The sequence below is a fragment of the Notolepis coatsorum genome (genome assembly GCF_963971535.1).
Source record: "Notolepis coatsorum genome assembly, chromosome: 19".
NCBI classification, from domain to species: domain Eukaryota; kingdom Metazoa; phylum Chordata; class Actinopteri; order Aulopiformes; family Paralepididae; genus Notolepis; species Notolepis coatsorum.
The window spans coordinates 35,857,406-35,873,993 of NC_140183.1; the positions used below are offsets into that span (position 1 = coordinate 35,857,406).

The 16,588-nt window shown below is 41.6% G+C and overlaps 1 protein-coding gene across 1 annotated transcript in view; it reads right to left on the reverse strand.

The window, feature by feature from the left end:
• The window catches only part of mef2d (myocyte enhancer factor 2d), a 105,726-nt gene extending 92,891 nt beyond the window's left edge, over positions 1-12,835 (reverse strand). The window contains exon 1 of the mRNA XM_084336612.1: positions 12,674-12,835. The gene's annotated coding sequence lies outside the window, so the exon portion shown is untranslated. The remainder of the gene's footprint in view (positions 1-12,673) is intronic.
• Positions 12,836-16,588: the final 3,753 nt, after the last annotated feature.

Sequence of the window (16,588 nt, forward strand, 5' to 3'; positions counted from 1 at the left end):
TTCTACAAGGTCCATTTACATGTTCTTGGTATCTAGAGACAACTATGGACCTCAAGGAATGCATTCCCAGTGTCAGAGATATTGTGTCTGTTACTATGCTTTTCTTAATTTCTTTCCCATCTTTGATGGTGAATAAAATCATGCTAATATTGACCAGAAGTGAAAAATTGCTCCATTGAGCAAAAAAATAAAATTGCTCCACCACTTGAAATCAAGTGTACTAAAAGTCTAAGCAAATGAATAAAGGGCAGATGATTTAAATATTTTTTTGTAGATACAGTACTGAATTTTAGTAACATGCTATTTGAAATATGAATATAGAATATCAGGCCTATAAATTACCTTATTATGGCCAAGTCATACATCTATGTATCGGGCCAAATCTCCTCTTTCCAATGGCAGAGTTAAATCTGGATTTAGTACAACCAGGACCCGTTACAGGGCAGCAAAGTCTGTGAATGAAATCTACTGTAAGTACAGTTACTTTTGTATAATGTCCATAGCTCCGCCATTTTTCACCGGTTGCAAGGCGTTTTTTTTCAAGATATTCACAGAAAGGTAAAAATAAACAATACACATTGTATTGTATGGCAATAACATTCAGGTGTGTTCAACCTGTGAGTTATAATCACAAAAATAATGTCAATATATTTGTTTCACATCAGCCGGCTGCAGTTTTGCGGCTGGTGTGAGCTGGGTAGTGTAGACAACGTAATTTCCTTGCGTCTAAAATCATCCGGTTTCCGATGTAATGCACGATTTTTATAAGCTCATATTTCGCTATAATAACACTTGGTAGACATTGGTAAACAAACATAGTGGTGAAAATATACACTTTGACTGCTGTTTACTCTTGGCTACATTTGAAAAAGAAACGCAACATTAATTAATACGGCCTGTATTGATCTATTTATGACATGAAATAAATCTCAACCCGGTACCGGGCCGATTGGGCTTACGGGGTTAAATTGAATTTAAGGGGATTTTGACACCATGGCCCTGTCAAGGTCAAGCTGGCCCAGCCGGCGGTTGGTATAGCGTAACACCGAGAGTGCTGTGACTCGCCACTCATCTCCTGTTAGTTAAGGTTAATCCCGCGAATGTCTATGGTTAAGTTGCATTTAACCTATATAGGTTGTGATGTCTTCCCAGCCCAGAGGCGCTTGATCCCACCACAGACCAAAACGTAATGTCCATTTGGCTAGCTTTGGTTAAAATGACCTTTTCTGCCGCTAAAGAGTGAGGGGAGGAAATACGACTCAATCTGGATAAAGCACTAAGGCGAAACAACGGCCTGCAAGACATACAACATGGTGGACACTGGTTGTGAAACGCAATGAGAGGAATGGATGGAGTTTAATATTACTCATACAGATTCCATAATCCCAGAACAAAATAAATGTTACGTCCACTCACTGTTTTCATTTATTCATCTGTTTCTACCTACTAGCCAAAAAGGAGGTCAGGTCAGAATTCCATTTCAGCTCAAAATCTGGATTCCTTTTTAGGTGGAATAGATCGATTTAGTGAATGAGCTGAAAGGAATATTTTTTTGCAAAAACCAACAACCAGGTTTACGGCATTTCTATTTTATATATCTCAATCCACGGATGATTTCTGTAGAACAATTTCCATTTTTAAGGTCTGGTGTGAGACGGCTGAACAACTAATGATGTTCTCCAAACAGAATAGAATCAACTCCATAAACAAGAGCACTGTATGGACAAGTGGCAAGCGCGTTGTGCTGATTCCGTCAGATGACAGACCACCAGATTTCCAAGCCATATAGTCTGATAACTGGCAGATGATGGCAGACTGTGGTGAACCAGAAAGGTGCTGGTTCTGATTGAGGCGAGGTGTGGGTCAGGGGTTCCAAGGATCATGCACCGATCTGACCTTTTCAGTCCCGATACCGATACCTGGCTTTGGGTATCGGCCGATACCGAGTACCGATCCGATACCCATACCATTATCTGAAATGATTTTTTTTTATTATATATATTCTAACCCTAACTAACCTTACTATCATGCACTTGTCCTAATATACTAACCTACACTGTAGCACTCAACACTTTGATGAATATTGTTACTCAGCTGATAGAGTTGTGCCCTTCCTGATGACTTGTCGTACAGAACTTGTAAGTCGCTTTGGATAAAAGTGTCAGCTAAATGACTAAATGTAAATGTGAATACCCATTGTTCAATTAATAAACTGTATGCCTCACTGTGTGGAAGAGACTGGGATCATTCTTTTGTGCAAGGCAACATCAGGCTTGACTTAAAACATTACTTTCCTAACTTAGTGAAACTAAATGTGACAAATTAACACATAGATATAAATTAGTGCTGTCAGGCGATACATTTTTTTTATCAAATTAATTACAGGATTTGTAATTAATTTATCTAATTAATCGCATTTTAATCGCATAACCATTTTAGGCCTGATATTTTATATTCTATAATCATATTTCAAATGGCATGTGTCCGGATGGCAGAATTCAGTACTGTATCTACAAAACCTTCTGTTTAATCATCTTCCCTTTATTAATTTGCTTAGATTTTTCAGGTCTGGTCAATTTTAGCATGGTGTTATTCAGTCAAAAGAAAAAAAAAGAAAATTGAATTGATATTCTCATTTGGTTCATTACAATTTACTCAAGCCTAGTAACAGACACAGTATTTCTGACACTAGGAATACATTCCCTGAGATCCATAGATGTCCCTAGAATCAGATACCATGAACATGAACATGGTCCATTTAAAAAAAAATTGTAAATGTTTATTCAACGTTCTTATGGAATTAATGATATTTAAAAAGATTTAATTAAATTAAAAAATAAATTATAAAAGGAAAGATTTTTTTTCTTTTGAGTTAATTTTCATAACGCGATAATTTGCTGTGTAATTAATTAATCTAATTAACGCGATAAACTGACAGCCCTAATATATATGTAATGAATTGTTATTTTTTTATTTTATTTCATAATTTATAAAAAACAAATTTATTTAAAATAAAGAAAATCCGATATTTTTTTCTTTTTTACCGATATCCAATCCGGCTATTTTAGTGATATCGGGGCCGATATCCGATATCAATATCGGATCGGTGCATCCCTAGTTCCAACTTCCCCTTTAAGAAGTCAGAGATGCCACTCGTGCTGAAAGCCGACACCAGTGGTCGCCACTTGTGCAAAAAGCCACCGCCTCATATCAGAGTGTTTTCAGAGCCATGCAGTTCCAACTCACTGTTTTAGTGCATGGCAGAATGAAATTACATTGCATCCAGCTCACAAATTAACAACAGATTCAAATGGACATGACATTACCGGCAGATATGTTTGAACAGAAGACTACATTGAGTCCCAGGTAATTGAGTCCCATGTTCCACTGACTCAAAGGTTGAGGGCGTTTCTCCTCCGCCGAAGACCAAGCAACTGCCACAATAAAATCTCAAGCACTTCAAAATAAAATAGGATACTATGTAACGGTCATAATATCAACTATAATCTTTTGTCATTTTAGTGTACACTAAATGGCAAAATAACTAAACAGTTAAAACTATTAGGAACTGGGATCCAACACAAACAGGGCTGTTGTGTGCCATATCGACGCAGATGAAGGCAAATGAATTCAACCCCAACCCCCTATGTCCTGGAAGATATGGCCTGATTCACCTCCCCTGGACCAGAGCCCTTCCTCCCTCTCTCTCTCTCTCTCTCTCTCTCTCTCTCTCTCTCTCTCTCTCTCTCTCTCTCTCTCTCTCTCTCTCTCTCTCTCTCTCTCTCTCTCTCTCTCTCTCTCTCTCTCTCTCTCTCTACACAGTGACTATCTGCTCATTACCTTAATTGATGTTTAACCCCTAGATCAGCAGCTGATGATGGCTCAATGAAGAGCTTGCTGGAGGAGAGAGATTAACCCTGTGTAAGTAAGGAGGTTTGTTAGCCTGCAGCTACAGCCTTTCCAGACCCTAGTGGTTCACCATGACCCAGCGAGTCGGAGGAAGGAGGCCATGTTGGCCGAGGGTTCCAATAAGAGGGCAGTGAAAGCCAAAGCTTTTTCAATATATCTCTGCCCTGCGTGGTGGACCTCCGGCTGCCACCTCAGGAGGAAGCACACACACAGGGTGGCCATTTTGAAATCCCAGCAGGAGTTCAGGAGACAGGGGCAAAGCTCGCCAGCACCACGTCCAACATTAGGCAGCCATCGGTCTCTGCCCAGTGAAGAAAAGCACCTTTGGCTTCGTGTTCCATTAGCCAGAAGGGAGCGGGAGACGTTTCTCTCCCTTGGTACACCGTGGTAGAGGGTGAATTGAAGCCCTGCAATGATTGAATCATAGCCATAATAGCAGAAGGCAGGACCCTGCTGTGCTCAACGTGGGAAAACCAGTGGGCAAAATCTGCCCTGGAACAAGAGCATAAAAGAGGCCATGAAAGCAGCACGACCAGAGCACGCAGCGCAACACACACAGGTAGGAAGGGTTGGTGCAAATAAAGATGTACCATCTCTCTCTGAAAAGGTGTCTGTTTACCGACAGCAAGGCATTCAGCATGATAATAGACAGAGGGCATATGGTTATCTAACCTGCTTTATGTGAAGGGTCTTCTATCGTACCAGAGTTAAAATCACAGGTCAGCGGGAAGCCAGTGCCATTGGGGGGGAAGACGCCAAGGTTTTTCCCCTGTGGAAGGTTGAGTCAAGTTCAGCAAAGTAAACACCTCAACAGACTGACGTGAAAATCAACACTCTGGAATGCTTCAGTAGCCGACTTCACTCACATATTTATCATTTAAGGTTCAAAGGATGAAGGAAGGAGAGCTGTAGAAAAACAATAATCCAAACCCCATGTTTCTATCGTGTATGGTTCAAAGGTTATCAAACACATCAAGCTAACCTCGTTGTGTACACATAGAGTCTACTTAGCTAGTAGGTGTACAACAGGTTTTTGACAAAGTCTCATATTTTCCTCTCTCGTATCGCCATCAGTCACTGACCACCACTGTTCCCGCTGTTCCCACGGGGCAGAGTGGGAACAGTAAGCTAGTATTGAAAGGGGTAGACGTCTTTTCTAGTTTAAATCCATGAAATAAAGCAAACCTACAACAATTTATATGTGGAAAAGCACAGAAAACAGTCAGAGACGATCCATGATTGTTTCCATGCCTTAAAGTCCAAAAGATCGCCACAGAAAGGAATTCTCTCTGCACTTGTGAACCGGTCTTGTGTTCACTAAAGTCATGTGTTCACTAAATCGATGCTCATTGGTCCAAACTGTGGAAATTAAAGGGGAACTATTTTACTATTTCTTTCACTATTTGGGCACTTTTACACAATTCCTGTGAGTCTATGGAACACCTCTGTAAGTTATTTTTTCTTAAATGCATTGTTTTGTATTTCTAATCAAGTACTCAAAAACAGCATTTTTCTACCTCAAGATCTTAAGCCGTTTTGAGGCTGGGCTCCAACCACTGTGTGGCCTGGTGCCAACTGCCACATTATTATGCAGCTGAGAAATCTCTGACATCACAGATATGCACATTTTCAGATGACTCAGTTCAGTGAGGGTGAATATTGTGAGAGGAGAATTGGAAGAATGCGCCAATATGAGAATTAGAGACATAGATCCTATTAATATAAGTCCACATAGCTAGGAAACAATGCTAAACACTGAAAAAGGCCATTTATAAGATAGTTCCCCTTTAAGTTAAACAGAGAGATTTTCAGAGCTAAACAGGAGTCAGAGTGGCGCAGCTTAAAACTGTTGTCACTAGCAACGGTCTCAGTGAAATAATATTTTTATGACGTTAAAAAGAAGGACACCAAGGTAACAACCAAACACAGTTTGACATCCTGTTTATGTATTTGAGACACAGTTACCCGAATTTGTTCTATAAGTACAGAGCAGTGAGTGAACTCCCTTTACACAAAACAATGCATTGTTTTATCATTCTTTCCTGTGCTCTGGTGTTCTAATGAAAACGCCTCAGCCGGTCCCAGAAAATTATTCGTTTCCGCAAAAGCAATGACGTCATTTTCTACTCTTCCTTTAATTGGATTTAAGACCAAAGCGACCTATCCCCGGCGTTAATGCAGACACGGGCATGGGAAGTGATTAAACCACGTCAATACCTTGCCCCGGCTAACAAACGGCCACACGGCACGCGATTGATTGGTGGAAATTGGGCCCTAATGAAAACGATGCTGTACTCTGAAGACTCGGGTTCCACTGCATCTTGACGACTGGAGTGTTCTGGAACAGCTGCTGGGAATTAGTGCTTCGCTGATCACTTGCTCTTTAGGATAATCCAACTTAGACCCAGCTCTGTCTCCATACACCCTGTCTCTGTAGTATCCCAGCTCTCTAATAACACTACTATATTCATCCACATCTCTCTGAATATACCTGCATATATCCCTGTGTACATACCTGTATATATACTATATCTATATCGGTATCCCTTACCTACTCTTACTAATTATACCACTGCCTTACTACCATAGTGTATTTATACCTGTATCACTGTACATAATAATACTGTAACACTGTACATAGATCAGATTAGCATACTTACTCAGTAGTACTCATTTATATTTATTCCATTTTAATCACTTGTACATTGTATATTGTTAATGCACTTTACTGTTACATTTGCACTCTGGTTAGATGCCAACTTCCTTTTGTTGTACTGTACTTGTGCTGTATGATGATTGACAATACATTTGATTCTAATCTAATTTAATTCAATCTCTGAAAATACCCACGTCAATACTATTGTCATCACTAGGGCTGCATGATATGACCTTAATATCGCATTGTGATTTTTTTAGATGATAATGGGATTACAATATAACTTGCTTAACTCATTGAACGCCAACCACGAGTATAGTCGGGTTAACTCGCCATCGCTAGGGATGCCCCCCGAAATCCGGTTCTAAACGGGAACCGGTACTAAATTAGAAAAAAAACTGAGTATTGATAAGCTCCGATGTTTTCGGTTCTGCTATTGATACTCGAGAAATTATGGAGTTTTTTTTTCGAGGAATTTAAATGTTGCGAACGATCTCTCCTCTCTGTCTCGCTCTGCCTGCACGAGAAGCAGGCTGTTAGTTTACACAGACTTGCGAGTCGTGAGCGACACTCACACAAATGCACATACGGGTACTTGGCTCCGTGCTGAAGCGCGCAGCACACAGACCGAGCTCTGCGCTCATCATGGCGGAGAGAACCAAACGAAAGTCGATGCCGACAACGCACGTTGCCACAAGCGCAATAAAACATTTGCAATTAAGGGTGGCAATACAAGCAATTTGTCAAAACATCTGTTGTCAAAACATAACATTAGTCTGCAGAAATGCGCCGTTTTCAACTGCACATAATCCACGCTGCTCCCAGTATCCGTGTGTGTGTGTGTGCGTGCCGTTGGCGCTGAGCAAGGCACGGATACGCGATTTTTCAGCCCGCTTTTGTATCGTGCATAAGGACACATATACTATCGATAATCTAGCGTTTATTTGAAAAGGATTCATAAATCAGCCGGAAAATAACAACGTGTTTTGTGTATTCCACTAAAGGGCTATTATCGCGTGTTTCTCTGGAATTACTAGAAATCTCCAAAACTATACTCGTATTCAAAACGGTATAAAACGGAAATGTACCGATGAAAAAACAATCCGTTTCGTACATGTTGACTGCAAGCAAGTCATTGATAAGTGACGGGTGTATTAGCCATAATTTAAGATATATTTTTAAGCACTCGCAAATTTCTCCGTCCTCCCATTGATTAAAGCGCTGGCGTGCTAGCCCTAATTTGGTCATATGGGCCAATATGGGGTCAATGAATTAAGGAACGATCTAGGGCTGGGCAATATACCCAAAATATCACAATATTTTTGACGGTATAACAGTATTTGACAGTATTTCGTTTTCCAGTACAAATGACAATGTGATAGGACATCTTTTTTCAAAATGGTCTATTTCCTTTTACTTGTCAATACTGCTGCAATTAATATTTTTTTGATTGACTTAAAAACATACAGTATGTAGGCCAGGACATAATGATTTATTTTCCGATATGTATCGTGGACGACGGTATAATAAAAAGCCATACCTTTGCATCGATCCATGACAGTATACCTTCATATTCAGTATACCTTCCATCCAGCCCCTAGTATAACCCTCCGTTTATAATTCTAATTTCCATTTTATGTATTTTAGAACCCTTTCCTATATTGTAGTTTATGTAATGTTGTTCAGCCCTTGTTGTGAACACTTATGTTAGCATGTGAATGTACAATATGCTCACTGAGACGCTGTCACTTCACAGCTGCACACTTGAAGCACCTTCTACTAAAGCTCCATCGCATACAGTCATGGATTCTACAGAGCCTGCCTGACACACTCTGTGATGGCTGACCGTCAGTCTGACCGTGTTGGCAATTTAGCAGGAAGCTGCGCAGCAAGAAGAGAATGGTTGTACTTCCTCTGAGCGTGTGTTAACAAGAGGAATCTTCTTCCTTCTGTTTTGACTGGAGCCAACGGAGCGCACAGTGTTGAAGGACATGGCTGTCCCTCAGCACTGTAAAGCTACTCTGGTTTTCATTGAGCATTTCAGCACAGGCCTTTACTGTGGTTATCTATGGATTTGGTTTGAAGTTCCAAGGAGTTGCTTTACCCAAACTAGTATCATAGTATTGTTATTAGTGTTATTAGGTGTGTCCTCATGTTGTGCGTCTTCAGAACTCTTCTAAGAGTAATGGTTGCTCTACAACAGGCGAAGACTAAGCCAGCCGACCTAAAGGCCTATTACCCGTACATTCTCTGATGCCCTTCTTTAATTGATTTGAACATGGCCATGTTACTGATATTTACTGTCTCCAACTGGGAGCCTTTTGATATTAGCTAGTACGGTATTAACAATATTAACAGCCCGGACCCCTGGCACACATTTACTGTCTTTGTATTCACCCCCAACGTGTCCAGGTCACTTGCTGACTCAGATTGGATTCCTATATAATCTAATCTTTGCGTCTAACTCCAGTGAGACAGACTATGATGTCTACTGTATATAATCTAAACTCTGCCTCTAACTCCAGCAAGACAGACTATGATGTCTACTGTATATAATCTAAACTCTGCCTCTAACTCCAGCAAAACAGACTATGATGTCTACTGTATATAATCTAAGTTTTGTAGGGCTGACCTTCGAAAAAAAATTGGAATTCGAAGCTTCAGGGCCGAGATTCGATTTTAATTTGAAGCTTCGAGATTAAAAAAAAGAAATTAAAATTAAAATATATATATATATTTTTTATCTTTCTTTTTATGTTGTGGGACTTGTATAGCACTTTGTTAAACTTTGTCAATGCTGTAAAGTTTTAAACCTTTTAAAATCGTAGACAAACGAAACACTTTGCTTTCATGAAATATTGTAAGCCGTCATTTGAGGCCTTATAAAAGCAGCACAATGAACACAAATCTGTCAGTGCCGAGTCCGACCTCATCTTAAATAACAAACAGCATTGCTTGTTGTAGTTAACAAAGAGAGGCAGAGTTGATTTTGCACAGAAAAATATAAATATAAATAATTTTTTTTTAATATATTCGAATTTTATTTTCATATTCGAATCACATGCCCTTCGAACGAAGCTTAAGACAGCCCTAAAGCTTTGCCTCTAACTCCAGCAAGACAGACTATGATGTGACGTCTACTGTATATAATCTAAACTCTGCCTCTAACTCCAGCAAGACAAGACTATGATGTGGCGTCTACTGTATATAATCTAAACTCTGCCTCTAACTCCAGCAAGACAAGACTATGATGTGACGTCTACTGTATATAAGCTTCGCCTCTAACTCCAGCTAGACAAGACTATGCTTTTCTCTCTCCTACAGTATGAGCTCATAATAAATGTTTATAATCAGACTGGCAGACTGTGCTGTGTTTCTGATGCTGGCCTTACTTACTTCAATACAACACTCATACACCCACAATGTAACAACACATGAAATCTGCATTATTTGATATATATATATATAAACAAATGATATATCTCTTGGAGTTTTGCCTTAACCTCTTAGTCAAGAAGACTTTCAGTCATTATTTATATTTTTTTGTATTCATTATTTTCTTTTTTTGTCAACAAAATCCAATGACAATTAGTGGACAGAGAATGTCTTTAGTGGAGGACAGGCCCTACAGGCTCTCTCAGAGAGGACACAGGTCTGGCTTTGCCTGCAGTCACGCTTCCCAGGCACACAAAAGCCCATTACTCTAGTGGAGCCCATAAGTTATCTGGAGCTTAAGCCCTTTGCAGTGGACTAGTCCAGTTACATTCTATTGGCCAATTTATGGATTGTGTGTGCGAGAGAGTTTGTGTGTGTGTGTCTTGTTAAGAGAGAAACAAAGAGAAAGGAGAGAGACAGCAAAGACTCAAACAAAAACACACCGTCAACATCATCATCATCATCATCATCATCATCATCATCATCATCATCATCATCATCATCATCATCGTCGTTCCCCTCTCCCCATACCCATGAGGCTATGACAATCATGCCATCAAGATGAATGAGGATGATGAGTGATGGCAATAGACTCTAATGATGTGAGGATCGAGGCCACTGTGCAGGAGACTGAGAGGAGAGAGAGCCACGTCTCCCAGGGAGAGGAGAAGAGAGATAAGATAAGGGGGTGGGAGCAGCAGGGAGGGGGGAGGTGGAGGGGTGCAAAGCTCCCATTAGCTTTGACATCTTGACAATGTCACCGACAGCAGAGCATTCTTTCACATGTGTCAGCCAAACCGCCCCCACCCCTGCTCACGTGTCAGAAAAACTAGTTGCTGACATAAACCCGCTGTCTTCCAAGTTTATATATATAAATAAAAAAAAGGGAACTATTCAAGATGTAGTTCTGTGTTTTGGTTGTAGTTGGTTACCATACAATTAACAGATGCCACTTATTAGGTGTCTCGTATCGTATCAAAATATCAACAACGCGGCCGGTCACACACATAGAGGAAGCGCTGGGGGTACTTGTGAATGAATGAACGAATGAATGAATGAATGAATGAATGAATGAATGAATGAATGAATGAATGAATGAAAACTTTATTTAACAGATTGCAGAATGGGTACAATACAGTACGGCTCAATACACACAATTGTTAAGGGGATGCAGACCAGAGAAAGACGTTTAATTGTCTTGTTTACATCAGGGTCCCCCATTTTCAATTCACTGTCTAAACATATCATTCTGTCCGCAGGTTGCTTTGTTAACGTTTTGACAGTGCGTCTCGCCTGCTTCTCCGTGCCGTGGCCACGGGGAACTCGCAGGTAAACGTGTCCTTATGGGGACAAGCTCACGGGCCAGTAATCTGCTCTATCCTGAGGACTCCTGACTGCACGGTTCTGCTGATGATCACCGTTATCTGTCTCCCCGGGGATCCTGTCTCGGGCCACCATGCGACACCCTGCCGGGGGGGGGGGGGGGAGCACTATGTGCGCACTCTATCTTCATACATCCACATGAGTGTGGACCACACCACATATCATACAATCCTACACCGCTCCTTCACATTGTGAATATGATTTAGGTAGATGATGTGTTTCATATGGCGAATCTGAGGCTATTCATAAGTGACATTGTGTCTAACTGCCCACTAATTCAAATCACCTGCCTTTCCATGATGCTCTTCTTGAAGTCTAAAGCAAAGTGTGCCAGGATATGGAAAAACTGACAAGGGCATCGCTCCCTCCAAAAATCTTAGAATAGAATTGGTAGCATTGATTCTATGGCGACACTGGCGAGTTTATTGATGCCATCGTTACAGGACTACTTCCACGGGCACAATGGGTTCCGGATTTTGAGGAGGAAATGAGAAGTTTGATGACACTTTCTCCCGGGAGAAAAGCAATTACGCGCACAGAAGCATTAGGGAGCGCGGCTGGATATAGCCTGGCTTGTGAAAGCGACATTAAGTTATTCAGCCAAACATACTAGATTGAAAGATATGGTTTAAAATTTCCTCGATATCTCATTATTACAGGAAAACACGTTAACAAGCCACCACGATGTGCCCCCCTTGGTCTTTGGCACAAGGTGTTCTGCTTTATTCACGTTGTCTCCGACGGAAAGCTGTCATTTAAAGCGTAAACAAAATGGATAGACATGATAAAGTGCGCAATAAACCAGACAGCAATTCAATAAGATGAAATCCATTTAGAGAAATGGAGAGAAATCGCTCAAAAGCTCGGTGACACTGACACACTTGTCGTAAATGGTTTTGACAGCTCCTGGCGAACTGATGACTGTTGCGCACGAAGAGAGGCGATGCGCGATGCCGTCCGCTGTAACAACACGTTTATATACATGCGATCCATAAGACGCTGTCGTGATTTCGGATCATAACAAGGAACCCCGAGTTGTTATAACGCTGGTGTAAAAAGTAAACTCTGATCATCGTAATGTAGGCTCTATATACCCTTGACAAAATACAGACGGAGCTTTAGCCACCGCCGTACAGAACCTATACGGCAGATTCGAGTTGCGAATATCAGCTAGTGTGTGAAACATTTCAACAGTTTAACAGCGCAAACCATGATATTATATGGAGCTACACAGTTGTCAGAACTATCCGGACACGAATAGCGAACACAAGCTTGAGAAGAGTGACTTACCCTAGCACTGTATCCACATCTGTTTGATGAAACTGGAGATTCAAATATGATACTTCTTTGTATAAAAACGTATCGATAGGGGTAAAGGATTATGTGTACAATGTCTACCAATGTCGGTAGGCTATCAATTAAAAAATATTTCTTCTTGATGTACAAGGTAACTATTTAGTTCTGTCAAATGATACACTGTAGAGATGGTGCCTAATCTATCTTGAGTGGCATTGCTTTATGATTGACGTTTGCCGGACCAATGGGCATGTGTTGTTCGTGTCGCTTAACCAATCAAGTCGTCAGCGCGGAGTTTGTGGAAGGTGAACGATGAAGTAGCAAGGACTGATGGCGACATCATGTGTTAGAGTATATATCCCTCCGCTTCTTATGTTTTGGGGGTTTGAGGGCAGTGTCTCCACTCCAGCTAAGCTACTTCATATTAGGCTAATGCAAAGCATCTTATATTATTTAATTTAATAGTTTTAATAACCTAATATTATATAGCTACTAGACCTCTAGCGTGAAAATACAGTTGTGCAGCTGCTAATAAACCAGAAACAGCATGCATGTATTTTGGTGGCTTATCCTCATTAGCCTGTGCCAATCTACCGTTTTGACCTGTCTGCCATTTAATATAAACTTAATTTCTTATTTACTCAAGGCTTCATTTGAGTTGCCAGTTGTCAGGACATGGATGTTCAGGCAAGGGGTGAGGCGAGGGTGACGCGCGAGTTATTGCCGATCTACTTTGTCTCGTGTCTGCGGAGGAACATAGTGTTTACAATGAGGAAGGGGGTGATGACACTGATACAATGTAGCGCGTGACAGAGAACGCAGTGTATCAATTTACAAATATTCACTTTTATGTGAGCGCACATTTGCCCTTGAATTAAATTAAGAATAACGTGTTTACACGTTGACACACTGTTTCTGTTGTATTATGTTAGTTTCCGTTCCATTGGCTTGGCTACGTCACGTTTCGTCAGTCTGGAGCAAATGGCTTGGCTGGGGGATTTAAAGGCATAGCCAGAGGGATGAATGATCGGTAGTGACTGAAGAATGAAGATACATCAGTTTAGTAAAGATGATACATGTCAGTGTTTCCTTTAGTAAAGATGATACATGTCAGTGTTTCCTTTAGTAAAGATTATACATGTCTGAAATTAAATGAAAACCACCACAATTACAACTTTGATGAGACAAAACTTTTAAGGGAAATTGTGATTGAGGGGGGGGGCTTTACATATTAATATCTGAGGGGGGGCTTTATGAAGAGGGTACATATTAATATATGATGGGAGGGCTTTATGAAGAGGGTACATATTATTATTTGAGGGGGGGGGGGCTTTATGAAGAGGGTACATATTAATATCGTGACTGAGGGGGGGGGCTTTATGAAGAGGGTACATATTAATATCGTGACTGAGGGGGGGGGGGGGGCTTTATGAAGAGGGTACATATTAATATCGTGACTGAGGGGGGGGGGGGGCTTTATGAAGAGGGTACATAATATCTGAGGGGGGCTTTATGAAGAGGGTACATATTAATATCTGAGGGGGGGGGGGGCTTTATGAAGAGGGTACATATTAATATCGTGACTGAGGGAGGGGGGGCTTTATGAAGAGGGTACATATTAATATCATGACTGAGGGGGGGGGGCTTTATGAAGAGGGTACATATTAATATCTGAGGGGGAGGCTTTATGAAGAGGGTACATATTAATATCTGAGGGGGGGGGCTTTATGAAGAGGGTACATATTAATATCTGAGGGGGGGGGGGTTTATGAAGAGGGTACATATTAATATCTGAGGGGGGGGCTTTATGAAGAGGGTACATATTAATATCTGAGGGGGGGGGCTTTATGAAGAGGGTACATATTAATATCTGAGGGGGGGGGCTTTATGAAGAGGGTACATATTAATATCTGAGGGGGGGGGCTTTATGAAGAGGGTACATATTAATATCTGAGGGGGGAGCTTTATGAAGAGGGTACATATTAATATCATGACTGCGGGGGGGGGGGGGGGCTTTATGAAGAGGGTACATATTAATATCTGAGGGGGGGGCTTTATGAAGAGGGTACATATTAATATCTGAGGGGGGGGCTTTATGAAGAGGGTACATATTAATATCTGAGGGGGGGGGGGGCTTTATGAAGAGGGTACATATTAATATCGTGATTGTAGCCAAACGTAATTTATAGCAAAGTGCAAACATTACGATCCTTCTTTTTATGATTAATAATAATGTATCCTGTATAACTTTATGACCCTACTGTGTGTAAGCATTCACATGCATGTGGGAGTGGTTTGCCTCACAGATGGAATATGCTAACCTTCATTTTGCCGTGTCATTTTCTGAAGTAGTGCAACCAACATAATATGCTTGCATGGCCTGCCCCTACAACTGGACAGCTCAGTGGGCATCCGCTTGCATGGCCTGCCCCTACAACTGGACAGCTCAGTGGGCATCCGCTTGCATGGCCTGCCCCTACAACTGGACAGCTCAGTGGGCATCCGCTTGCATGGCCTGCCCCTACAACTGGACAGCTCAGTGGGCATCCGCTTGCATGGCCTGCCTCTATAGCTGGACAGCTCAGTGGGCATCCGCTTGCATGGCCTGCCCCTACAACTGGACAGCTCAGTGGGCATCCGCTTGCATGGCCTGCCCCTACAGCTGGACAGCTCAGTGGGCATCCGCTTGCATGGCCTGCCCCTACAACTGGACAGCTCAGTGGGCATCCGCTTGCATGGCCTGCCCCTACAGCTGGACAGCTCAGTGGGCATCCGCTTGCATGGCCTGCCCCTACAGCTGGACAGCTCAGTGGGCATCCGCTTGCATGGCCTGCCCCTACAGCTGGACAGCTCAGTGGGAATCCGCTTGCATGGCCCAGACTCAGGGAAATGCCATGGGAAATGAATGATAACATTGGACCTGCAGCACTGGACCAGAGTTTAGAATAAGGAACAGCATAGACACACATCATCCAGCCATGTTAATTTAAAATAAAATTAGATTGTCATTCACTGTTTTGCTCATTTACTTCCTCGCGCATCTCTTTTACATTATCCATCCAGGCCATTTTCCATTTCATGTTTTTATTGTTAAAGGAATAGCACATTTGAAATGTAGGATCTCAGTTGGTTATTGTTCTTCACCAAATGTTGTCACATTGTGGGGAAACGTCCCCACATTTGTCCTTCACTTTCCCCAAGATGGAATGTCAGAATTGTCACTGTGGTAAAACATGAGGCATGGGGCTAGGTGCAGCTTTATGTGCACCATGGCTTCAATGTGTGAGCTAATGTAACCCACCTGTTCCCCTGCCTGGGAAACCTCATATCTACCAGCCAAGGGCTTCAGGCCAAGGGAGATATTAGGCTTACTAGGCGTCAGGCCAAGGGAGATATATTAACTAGGCTTCAGGCCAAGGGAGATATTAGGCTTACTAGGCTTCAGGCCAAGTGAGATATTAGGCTTACTAGGCTTCAGGCCAAGGGAGATATATTAACTAGGCTTCAGGCCAAGGGAGATATTAGGCTTACTAGGCTTCAGGCCAGATATATTAACTAGGCTGCAGGCCAAGGTAGATATTAGGCTTACTAGGCTTCAGGCCAAGGGAGATATTAGGCTTACTAGACTACAGAACCTACCATGGTAAATAAAGGTTATACACAGAACATACCCTGGTAAATAAAGGTTATACACAACCTACCCTGGTAAATAAAGGTTATACACAGAACATACCCTGGTAAATAAAGGTTATACATAACACAACCTACCCTGGTAAATAAAGGTTATACACACAACCTACCCTGGTAAATAAAGGTTATGAACAGAACCTACCCTGGTAAATAAAGGTTATACACAGAACCTACCCTGGTAAATAAAGGTTATACACAACCTACCCTGGTAAATAAAGG